Consider the following 12,891-nt stretch of genomic DNA (forward strand, 5'->3'; position numbering starts at 1 on the left):
TCACGCCTGTAATCCCAGCACTTTGGGAGGCTGAGGTGGGTAGATCATGAAGCCAGGAGTTCAAGACCAGTCTGACCAACATGGTGAAACCCCGTCTCTACTAAAAATACAAAAATTAGCCAAGTGTGCTGGTGGGCACCTGTAATCCCAGCTACTTGGGAGGCTGAGGCTGAGGCAGGAGAATCACTTGAACCTGGGAGGCGGAGGTTGCAGTGAGCCAAGATTGCACCACTGCACTCCAGCCTGGGTGACAGAGACTCCGTCTCAAAAAAAGAAAAAAACAAAAAACAAACAAACAAAAAAAAACTAGTGCCTAGCCAATTGCTTTATATCTGGCCCCTCTAAAAGTTCTGGTAAGATTAGCCCATATACCTGCCTACCTATTAAATGGAGGAGAAGCAGCCATCATCAGACTAGGCAGGTGCTCTCTGGTTTGCCACAGTCACCACCACTCCCTCTTGCCCTGTACCTACCTGCTTTACTAATTAGTAGTACCTGCCTTGCCCCTGGAGGCCTTTGATTTTATGACTCTTACTCAATACTGTTTCAGCTGCCATAAAATGAAGCTCTGCTCCCTGAAGGGCTGAAGTGGTTCATTTGGCAAAGTCACCACTAAACTCAACCAGAGGTACTTAACAATTCCTTGAGATCCAGAATTCTGGCCTACCTGCAGCCGCCACAGCCCACAGGTCTTAGGTAACCCTTGACTGATTTTGATTTTTTTTAAATGTTATGGATTTATTTATATCTCCCTACATTCCAAAAGTATTTGAGGCAGCTTGTAAATATGCATATAGCACAATAAAATTTTAAAATAGATAAAGAAATCTGAGAGAAGGAAAATCAGACGAGAATAGCAGGATGAGGCCAGAGGAAAAGTTAGGACATGAAAATGCAAGTCAAAAAGGTCTGCACAGTTTTTAATGGTAAGCAGAGATTTTTGAGTTAGGATGGCTAATGGAAGCTGCATAGAGAACCTCCCTCCCCAAATAGCTAAAGAAATTGATTTAAAAAATAAAAAAATAGGTCAGGTGCAGTGGCTCATGCCTGCAATCCTAGCACTTTGGGAGGCCAAGGCAGGCAGATCACATGAGCTCAGGAGTTCAAGACCAGCCTGGGCTACATGGTGAAACCCATCCCTACTAAAAATACGAAAATTAGCCAGACATGGTGACACATGTCTGTGGTCTCAGCTACTTGGAAGGCTAAGGCAGGAGGATTGCTTGAGACCAGGAGACAGAGGTTGCAGTGAGCCAAGATCGTGCCACTGCACTCCACCCTGGGTGACAGAGGAAGACTCTGTCTCAAAAAAAATAAATAAATAAAAATGGAGATATAGCAAAAAAGGACAGAGGCAAAGCACAAAGTTTCAAAAGCATCAGCCAAGGAAAGAAAAGGAATATTATGGAGCAGAGCAAAATGATTCAATGCAGCAATGTGTCCATCCCCACTCCCAATCCCCCAGGAGCCATTTTGGGGGGTCAACAAAATCCTAGCTATTCTCACTAATACCCTAGGATCTGGAGTGAAGCTGGCCACAGCTTTCTCACCATTGACTGGGGATGAGTGAAAACTGCTGCTGGGAGAAACAGGAAAATTGAGGACAGGATCAGGGCCCTTACTCTCTCAGATAGAAGTGAGCATCCTGGGTCCACATGGTGATTACGGAAACCATCTAAAGCCAAGAGTATGCCATGGGAAAGGTCAACACCCCTACACTGGGTGTGATGAGCCCAAGAGTGGATATTAAACAAAAGTCCAGAAGTGGAAGTCTAACATAGACACTTGCTTTATTGGAGCTATTTGGGACAAAAATACGTAACTACAACAGGAAACATCAGTCCTCAAAATGTGGCAAATGATATGAACACCCACAAAAAAACAGTATGCAGATGTTTATAGAAGCTTTCTCTATGATCATCCAAAACCGGAAATAATGGAAGTGTCCCTCACCTGGTGAGTGGATAAACACACTGTGGTACATCCAGATAACAGAATCACACTCAGCAACAAAAAGAACAAACTATTGATTCGTGCAACACCACAGATGAAGTGAAAGCATCCAGACTCAAAAGGTAACATACTGTATGATTCCACTGATATAACATTCTGGAAAAAACAAAACTCTAAGGATAGGAAATACATCAGAGGCTGCCGGGACTTGGAGGTCGTGGGGATCGACTACAAAGGCACATGAGGGAACTTGGTGGAATGATGGAAACAGTGAATATCCTCATTGTGGTGGCAGTTACACATCTGAGCACACTTGCCAATATTGATAGAAGTGAACGTCTGGGGAAGGATGGATTTTACTCTATGTAAATCATACCTGGTTTAAAAAAATACTGTAGCAAAGGAGGGAAAGAAAAGTCAAAGCATCCTCAAGTACAATGGAAAGAAAGTCAAGAAGCTAAATACACTCCATTAGATCAAAACAAATGTCTGGAGAGAGCTGCTCAAGCACAAATCAAATGAAAAGAAATGGTGCAGCAACTGAGTGACTCGGAGCATTGAGCTGACGGCCACTCCCCGTGAAAGGGAAAAGAAATAGCAAGTGAAAGACAGATATGACCGAACAATGGAAGAAACGTGAACTAAAGTACACAAGAAAAATTTTACAAGTGCATTAGCTGAAGAAAAATGCAGTAAGAACATGAATCCAATTTTTAAAAAGAGCCCCGAATGACCATTCTACCCCACCAGAAAGGCTAAAATCAAAAAGACTGACAACACTACGTGTTGCCAAGGATATGGAGCAACTATTTAATAGAAACTTCAAGCATTGCCGGTGATATATAATACAAAAATTGGAGAAAAGTTCTGGCAGTGTCTTATAAAACTAAACATATACCTACCCTATGACCTAACGATTCCAATTTTAGGCATTTATCCAAGAGAAATGAACAAAAGGTTTGCACAAAAATATTCCCAGCAGCTTTCTTCATAATGGTCAAAACCTGGAAACATCCCAGGTGTCCAGCAACAAGAGAATGGAAGAATAAACAATGGTATACTCATGCAATGGAAAACTACTAAGCAATAAAAAGAAGCAAATTACCGATAAAGACAACAATAAAGACGAATTTCAAAAACATTATGCTGAGTGAAAGAAGTCTTACACAAAAGAGTATGATTCCATTTATGTGGGGCTCGAGAGCAAGCAAGACTAATCTATGGTGGAAAAAAATCAAAATGGTCGTTGCCTCTGGGTGGGGGCTGGAAATGAGCTGAACAGGGACACCAGGGAGTTTCCAATGTAGTGGTCTATAGTTTGACAGTGATTTGGAGCACACAGTGGTTGTATTTGCTAAAGTTCATCAAATGTACACTTAAGATTTGTGCATTCAATGATACGTAAATTTTACCTCAAAAGAAAATGTGATAGATATGTGATAAAACAAGTAGAGTTAATTGTTAATACAAAAATCTAAGTAATGCATACGTGGTTGTTTGCTATAAAAATCTTTTAATGTTGCTGTATGTTTGAAATTTTTGCAATAAATTTTTTGGGGAAACTTATCAAATGACATACTCAAGATATGTGACATTTTGTTGTATGCAAATTTCACATCAAGGGAAAAAAATAAAAAACTGTAAATAAAAATTAAACTCCAATTAGTGAATTTTTTTTTTTTTTTGAGACAGGGTCTGGCTCTGTCACCCAGGCTGGAGTTCACTGGTGCAATCACAGCTCACTGCAGCCTTTGCCCTCCTGGGCTCAGTGGATCCTCCCACTTCAGCCTCCCAAGCAGCTAGGACCACAGGTACACAAAACCATGCCCAGCTAATTTTTATATTTTTAATAGAGACAGGCTTTTGCCATGTTGCCCAGGCTGGTCTCAAACTCCTGGACTCAAGCCATCCACCTGCCTCAGTCTCCCAAAGAGCTGAGATATAGGCATGAGGCATTGCACCGGGCCCAGTTAGTGATATTCTTGCTGAAGTATTTAGAGGGATGTGTACCAATGTCACCCCCTTGCTTTTGAAACCTAGCAAAAAATATGATGGATAGAGAGATTGAAGGACTAGTTGTTAACAGATACATGGTGAAGCAAGTAAAATGTTAATTGTAGAACATGGATGGTGGGTATATGGGTATCCACTATCAATCCTTTCACCTTTTGTATATCTTTGAAACTGTCATAATAAAATGATGAGAGGAGTGAGAAAATGACATAGTGAAAGGAAAATGGAGATTACAAACCAAAGAAAATAAATTGTGGACCAAACAGTGTTTAAAAATAAATAACATAATTAAAAACAGCAAGAACAGCACAGGTATAGCTGAAAATCGTATTACTGGCATAAAGGAAAGGCCTAGATAATCACAAAGAAATAGATGAAAAAGACAAAGAAACCAGAACAAAGAATTCAACACAAGGTAATTAGTGTCCCGGACATAGAGAAACCACAAAAGGCAGGGAAAAGGTATTGACTGGAAAGGAACTGAATGATACAATACAGCACTGTTGGAGAAGGAAGAACTGAATCCATACCACGTAATATTCCAGAGGAAATAATCTCATTCAGTAAGTCCAACATCATGATATGTTCTAATTATGTAATTTAACTTAAATGAAAATGTAACGGTTTCTCAAGAATTCAGGTATGGAAAGCCTATGATCATCAAGAAAGGAGAGGGTCAGCCTGCCCTCAGGCCTAAGGCAACATTCCTCCTCCGAGACAATGGAGCAAGGATACCCCACTTAAAGGGAGACGGAAATCAAGAGTACCACAGCCAGCCAAGGTTCTGGTCTCATAGAAAGGTAACAAACAGACATTCTCAGACATGAAGATAAGTACAAAACAGACATTTTAAAAACTCAGTGAATACAGTATCTTCTTGACAAAACTACTTGCCCATGAAACCAGCTAATTAAAAGATAAATGGAAATTGAGATTTCAGTAGTGGAGAAGGGGTGGTAAAATGGCCAGTAGTAACAATAGAATCTATTTAAACATCGAATTAATACCAAACTATTGTGTGAACTGTGAACATTTTATAACTCCTCAAAGAAGGGTGTGGGAGGTGTGAGGTGCTCAGTTCCTCATCTTTCACAGCAAGGGGGTGGCTGAGAGTATCTGAAAGTGAAACAACGCATCTAGAAAAACATCATTACCCCAACCTCAATGTTCTCTCCACAGTCTCCTGTCTTAACTTTAGACCTTTCAGAAGAGAATATATCTTGTGGTGAAAAGTGCAACAATTCATTCCACTTGCCTTTAGCTTCTTTTTCTTCCTTGAAATTTAAGTAAAATTAACTTTAAGCCTTTATGTTAAAAGTAACAAGCATCATTCATATGATTTGTTTTCCACAAATGGACTTCCACACATTATCTATCAATCTATCTATCGATTGATTGATTGATTGATAGATGGGGCAAGAGACAGAGAAAGAAGTAGAGAGATAGATATAGATAAGTAATTAGATAGATAGATAGATAGATAGACAGACGGAAGTCCATTCATGAATATTGACATATATGGAAAAGTGCATGTGTGTATGTGTGTGTGTGTGTGTATGTGTGTGTGTCTCCACAAACGGAGAGACAGAAAATAATATCTAGAATATTTTTACCTAATGGTAATATTTGGAGTGATTTTTAAACCTAAACTTTCTTTTTCATACATTGTTGCACTGTTGAAAATTTTTAATTATTATTATATTTATAAAAATCAACAAACTGATTTTTACTCTTTAAAATATGTTAGGAAAACACTCAGCTCGGAGCTTCCTAGCAGCCAAAGAAAAAAAGGAAACTACAACCAATGACAGTCTAACTATGCATGGTATCCACCAGATGAAACACAAATCAACCCAAGGAGAGCACAGCAGTTTCTCAGAGGAGACATGATTTTTCCAGGCCCTGAGGTCTGCTGGAGGAGATGCTGACTGGTGTGGAGTGCGGCTTCCTCACCACCTGCCTTCAGTAATCCGGCAAAGGGTTGGATGCTGGTCCTCATTACACTATTCCAGGCTTTCCAAGAGCATGAGAGAATATGTGCTCATCTATTCCAGCTAGGGGAAAGCACCAGGTGGCTATTACCTGTGGCCTCTGGCTAGCAAGCTGGACCCTTCTTTAAGACTTATTCCCATCAGCCAGTGATTTTCCATTGAGGTGGGATAGGTTATGGTGGGGCCACTTGAGGGAAGGGCCCATCTTTTCCCTTCCTCCTGCCCCTAATACACACACTCTAACCTCCAGTCATGAAAGCTCCCACACGGTTCCCATACTGATTGCTACCATTTCCCCTTAACTAGAAAATACTTCAAACTGTTGCCAATGCCTGACACCAGAATGACCTTCCTCATCTCCAGGGATCAGCTTACATGCCACCTCCTCCAGGGAACCTTCCCTGAGCCCAGCAAAGAGAGGGATGGAATCAGGAGCCCAGTGAAGGACTAAACTTAGAGAAGGAGGTGGAGGAGGAGAACCCTCCGAGGACGAGGGGATGACACTCAGACAAATTGAAGCACCTTGAGAGGAAAGTTGGGGGCCAGGAGCCCACATCTGTGGCCTGGCTCCTCTCAGTAAAGAAAAGGCAGGAACTCTCTTCCCAGAATAGCACAGTCAAAATGTTACTCCAACCTTGAGACTGGAGAGAAATCACAGAGCTGAGGGAGAGCTGTTTGGGGGTTCTCCACAGGCTTCTAGACTTGGGGGAAGAGGAAATTGACACAGGCATCACACCTATGGAGTCCCATGGCAATTCCTGGGGCGATGGGGTGGGGCAGGGTGGGAGGAGTGAGAATCTGAGCCTTAGTTCCCAATCTGTAAAATAGGGCAAATATCTCATGCCCAGCTACTCCACAGGAAGGCTATGAAAGTCAAATGGGGTAAAGAATGAGCTTCATGTACAAACCATATAATGGTCCTAAAATATGAAGGATAGAACTATTATTGCCCCTTGAACCTATGCATAAATATTGGGATAGATCCACAGATCCTTTGAGCTTCTCTTTAACAGCATTTTGGGAGCTTAAAGAAAGTTTTTATCATAAACTGGGGAACAAGAAATAGTACTTTTTTTTTTTTGGTTCTCTCATATGTCTACCTACAATAGACTGTACTCTAAGAGAAAATAATATACAATAAAGTAAAATCTACCAGCACCAGATGAACTGAAATAACTCAATTATAAGAGGCTAGCCCATGGTATCATTTACAACTGCATGTTATTATTGTCAGCCCAGGTTACTAGAAGTGAGACTTTTAAAAAGATGGCCTATAGGATATCTTATCTCTCTCTCTCTCTCTGTTCATTCCCTTTCATCTGGGCTTGTTCTTGTGACTTACTTTGACCAATGGGACATTAGTAATCATGACATAAGTAGTAGCTTTAAAAAATGATTGCACATTGAGAGATTTCTCCCTTGTTGCTCTTGGAACCCTGTAACTGCCATGAGGGCAAACCTGGGCTAGCATTTTGGAAGATGAGGGATCACATGGGAGAAGCCTCTATTATCTCAGTCATCTCAGATGATGCCATCATAACATGCCAGCCCCAGCCAACATACTACCTGACTGCAGAGACATGAGTAAGCCCAGCCAAGATCAGCCCAGCCCAGCAAAGACCAGAAGAACCACCCAGGTGAGCCCAGGCCAATTGCTGACTTACAGAATTGTTACCTAAATAAGCAATTTAAGCCATTAACATTGGGGCAGTTTGACATTCAGCAAAAGTTAACTATGTATCGTGGTATCCCAGAATAAGTCAGGAGACTGGGACCCTGTTCCTCACTGTGTGACCTTTGGTTAGTCACTAAACCTTTCTGATGCCTAGTTTCTTCCACTTAAAATGAGGAGAGTAAATTAAATGATCATTAAAGGCCCCTTCTAGTTCTGTCTCATTCTGTGATACTAAATCTTATTAACAAAAAATCATGAATGTGGTAAAATTGTATGAACCAGCTGAAGCATAGCACAGTATCTGGGGCTTTTTTTTTTTTATGTGCCTAAAGGTCAAGCTCTGAGATTTAGCTACCTGACAAGGGAGCACAAATATAAAATGCTTCATCAGTTTTCTAATGATGTTGTTGGATTCTGGGCTAAAATATGAAGTTGAAAAAAGCTGACCAGAAAGAAACTGTAACTGATGCTGGCATGTAAAGAAAGGAAATTACTGTCAACATCTAAATCCAGGAAGAGCTTTCTGCTGGGATGTAAAGCCTTCAGAAAATGCAGGAGCAGAGCAGGGGCTAGGCCTTTCGGAAAAGAAATCCCCCAGATCTTAATGAGAAGAAAAACCTTAGTGAACCTCAAGAATTTACTCAACTCCCACATTCAAACTTCTACCTATCTGGAAACTGATCCAACGACTTATTTTTTGAAAGTCAGTAAGAAGAAAAATTAAAACATGTGTAGCATATATATATTTTCCTTGTTTTCTTAAATGATCAAACTAGATCATAATGAACATCTAACCACTCTCTGGAAGGAGCTGTAATTTCATGAAAGTGAGAGTGTACACTAGCCAGGAGGGTTGTTGCTTTTCTAACCCGGAATCAGTGCTAAGGAGGACCCAGAGACTGATGATGCTGGTGCATTCCACATTGCAGTGGCTGAGTTGGAGGGTTACTATTCCAGAAATGAGTCATTAACATGAGTCATTTCACAAACTGGGGTGTGTAAACCCCTGTGTTACTGCCTGAGAGCACACAAGCCTGACTCACTTGAAGGGTTTCTTTTTCTTTGTTTTTTGTTTTTTTTTTTTGAGGAGGCAGTATTTTTATATAAAAGTAAACCTGAGCACATCTTGAAATCAAATGCAAAATGTACATTAATTTTCCAATAAAACATCAAAGAAGTGTCCTCCTTCCAGCATGTGTCTTCAGGGGTACATGGCTACTCTCATCTGTCATGAGGGTTACTTGTGTGGCCAAGAGTGAGAGGCCCAGTATTAGGTAATCTCCAGGGGCTAAAATGTCCCCAAAGCAAGCCACTTTGAGTGACATTTTCAAGTAAAGAAAATTACCCAAGGCACCGTATTTCTTCTGAGAGATTGTCTGGGACCACAGTATTGGTTCATTATATACAGCTTCCCAGGCTTGTCTCTCAGAGACAGGCCTGAAGCCACCAAGCTCCCAAAACCATGCAAGGAACTTACACACATACACATACCCCTCCCAGGTTGGAGCAGAGAATTCTGGAAGGTCAGAAGTAGCAGCACTCTCTTCTCCCAGAGCTTCTGCTTAGCCTGAGTACCCTAACACAGATCCACAACTTACCCTCAGTAGCCAAGCCCAGAGTAAAAACCCTAAAACTCTTCCCCTTGGGGGGCAATCATCTCTCCTTTGCTTTCACCTGAAGAGCAGTAGCTTGGCCCATGCATTCCTCTTCCTAAACACTACCCTAGAACAATAAGGAAACAATTTCAACCCATCAGCCCAATGCTTGATCTTAAGGAGTCCAGATCACTGACAATGGAATGATTCGATGAGCTGAGACCACTCTATGAAGGATCCTCTCCTCCTAGTTCTTCTTGAGCTTGCATATTTGTTCAGCAAACATTTGACCACGCCCTGACTCTGGGCTAGACCTGTTGTAGGCCCCCACGGTTCAGAGGTCCCTCTCTGACGGAGCTGATGTCCAGGGAGGGAGATAACATTAAACAAGTAAATAAACAAATATTTGTACATAGGGAGGCCACATACTCTTGAGTATTTATTAGCCAAGCGTCCACATTCGTGAGGTTTCATAGAGAAACAGAAATTATCCTGAGACTTTCAAAAATATTCAGTGAACTAACCACTTGTAAGATCAGTTTCTACTCAAACAACAGACATAATGTCAGCATCTATCACAGCCCAAAGAGCTGTCATCATTTCTGTTCCATCTCTCCTTTGTTTTTTTTTTTGTTTGTTTGTTTGTTTGTTTTTGTTATCTGACAGTATGATGCAATTGCAGTACAAACAAATTGAAAAAAAAATTGAAGACTTTACCAAAGCTGTAGGATTTTATGATGTCTATGACAGTGATGCTAAAGAACAGCTTAAACCCCAGGCCAAGCCAATGATAGATGAAGCTGTGACAGTTAGATCACGTAACAACGGAGAGAGAGGGATTTGCCATGGATGATGAATTGATAGTCAAAACAGAATGGTTGGATCAAGTGGTTAAGGGAAGCCCTTGGGAAAATGCATAAAGACCTAGACCCTTTCTGCAATAAACAGCTTTCTTTATGTTTTTGTTTTAAAGAATTTTTTTTTTAAATTACAAAACAAGGGAAGCCATCTCATGCCATTATCCGATTTTGTCATAAAAATTATATTGCTTGAAATTATCAACATCTGATTCAACTTTTGTCCGCTCTAAACTTCAATGTGTGGTTGAAATTAGAATCTAAAATTAGGTAAGTATAAGACAAAAATAAATTTATGTTCGTAATTTATAATCTCCATTTTCAAGAAAATCTTAATCAAATCTTCTTTAAATCCCATTTCCCATGAAATACTGGCTCCTATGTTAAGTGGGCTTGGTCTAAGGTGTCCTTTCAGGAGGATCACCTCTGGATAACAAGGCCCTCTGTCATCACACTGGTGTGAGTGCCACAAAGGAGAATCCAGAGGGCTGTAAGACCCAAAGCAGGCTTAGCTGGTCTAGGAAAGTGACATCACAGCTGAGACTTGAAAGCACAGGAGCCTGGAGGTGAGAACATGTCCAAAAGAAGATGTGGAGACCTGCTGGCACAACAAACTGAAGGAAACCCAGCATGGCTGGAGGCAGAAGGAAGGAGGGCAGGGCAGGAGATGAGGTTGAAGATACAGATAGGGTCCAGGATGTTGCTTTTTATCATACAAGCAAAGGTCATTTATTCCAAGCTTTTTGAGCAGGAAGGTAACAATTTGTGGGTACCTCATGGCAGATACTGTCTTACTTCTTGTCATTAGAAAAAGCCTTGCTGGACATCTTATTTTTTCCTAGAACCAAAACCTTTTTTCAAAATCCCCAGGCCGGATGAAGACTTCCCAGTTTTAGGGCCTCACTTAGGGACATTATTTCACTGCATTATAAGACAATGATGAGAAGACATTGAGACCAAGGGACTCAGCTGGCATCTTAAAGCTAAGAGTCTCGGCTCCAAAAATTCCACTTCCAACTGTGATGAGGCCCTGGGCTTATACTCTTTCACTTCCCACAACCAAAAACAGACAAGATATGAAAAACAGTTTTCAGACAGTGTGTAACAGGCAGCACAGGGCAGTGATCTTGGCAAGAAGGAAAGTAAATGAGGGAAACCTTACAACTGCCCAGCTGACTGCCTGGAGAACATTTCCTAAACAGCACAGAGTGGAGAAACCTAAACAGAGCTCAATATCTCCTTGGGCTAAAGAGACACACTTAAGAGTCTGGGGAGGCCATGGAGGCCAGACTGTGAATGGTAGAGCACCTGAAAGAAGAGAACAGCTCAGAATAGGAGCTGTGCAGAAACTGCTCCATGGAGCTTCTCCCAGTGTGAGCATGTGAGAAAACTACTCAAGAAAAGGGAAAGAGGAAAAAACAACAGCAGTAAGGACCAGGCAGAATAACTACCAGGGTTCCCACTTGGCTAGGAATGGTTTGTGCTCCCATCAGATAGAATGGCACAATCTCATCATACACTGGGTACCAGATGAAGTACTCAAAAGGGTATTATTATCCCTGGACCAAAGACTGCTCTGGTCCCTCCTAACAAAGCTTGAAAACAAGCTCCAAAAGGATCAAGTGGTTTCAATAATTTATCAATGTCCCAGAATGAGCTCAAGAATATTTAAAGGAATACAAACATATCAAGCACCCAACAAGGTAAAATTCACAATGTCTGGCATCCAACAGAAATTATTAGGCACACAAAGAAGCAGGGAAATTCAACCCTTCATGAGGAGAAAAATCAATCAATAGAAACAGACCCCAAAATGACACAGATGACACAGAATTCTCAGATCCACCCAGCTCCACTGTCGGAAGACTTCTACGATAATTATCACTATAGGGAGAGCCACAGAGGTAAGTGGTCTTATAATGGCCACCAAATCAAAGTCATTACAACATCAAGAGTAAGAATGCAACTGCACATTGTCACGGAGTAGCTGTCAGTCAACATGGTTCCTGTCCCACTCCAGATCACTAGAACCCAGAGACAGTCTTCTCAACAGAGGTGAATGGTTCCGTTTCAGTTTCTAGACTCTAAGAGTGAAAGTCATTTCAGTTATTCAGTAATTTGAAACAAGGCCCTCCCTTGAGGGACAGAGAAGGTGTGAGTTTGAGCAAAGTCTATAAGAAAATCAATCTATTCGGCAGTCTTTCAAAAATATTATTCAATCAAGTGCATTATCAGGCACTGAATCAGCATTACTTTTTATTAGAAAGATAGCACATTCTGGTTAAGCAACAACTTTCTTATTCAAACCTCTGCTTTGCTATCTGTTATCTATTCTGCCATCCATATCTTCTGTTTAAATCATGAGAAAAAATTAAGTTATTTGAGAGACAAGCATTCTATGATAACTGAAGAATATTCTCTATTGCAGTGATTATATTAGTGCGGAGCTCTGTTAACATGTAAATGCTTTCCTAAAATCGAGTGTAAGAATACAATACTGGGAGCTAGCAATTTAAAAATGGAAAAATCTTGTTACATATTCAAAATGGCTAGACTTGGGAATAATCTTTCCCAGAATAGGAGCACGGCTAATTTTTAACATCTTTTGACTATAAAGTGGGAACCCACATCCTCAGCTTTGATTTTACCTGGTGACTTTATTTCATTTCTTAATTCAGTTTTTTTATACAAAGTAATGCATGCTTGCTAGAACATGGAAACGTATCCAAAGATACATAGGGAGAAGTTTACTAATCCTCCAACCTCCATTGACAACCCATATTAACAGCCAGGCAAGCATCCTCTAC

General features: G+C 40.8%; 1 long non-coding RNA gene across 1 annotated transcript; it reads left to right on the plus strand.

The window, feature by feature from the left end:
- The first annotated feature begins 752 nt into the window (after positions 1-752).
- LOC115832361 lies at positions 753-11,809 on the plus strand. The gene is made up of 3 exons (XR_004027839.1): positions 753-765; positions 10,804-10,808; positions 11,742-11,809. It is a non-coding gene; the product is annotated as an uncharacterized LOC115832361 (long non-coding RNA).
- The last annotated feature ends 1,082 nt before the right edge of the window (positions 11,810-12,891 follow it).

Source organism: Nomascus leucogenys, chromosome 3 (genome assembly GCF_006542625.1).
Source record: "Nomascus leucogenys isolate Asia chromosome 3, Asia_NLE_v1, whole genome shotgun sequence".
Taxonomy (NCBI): Eukaryota; Metazoa; Chordata; class Mammalia; order Primates; family Hylobatidae; genus Nomascus; species Nomascus leucogenys.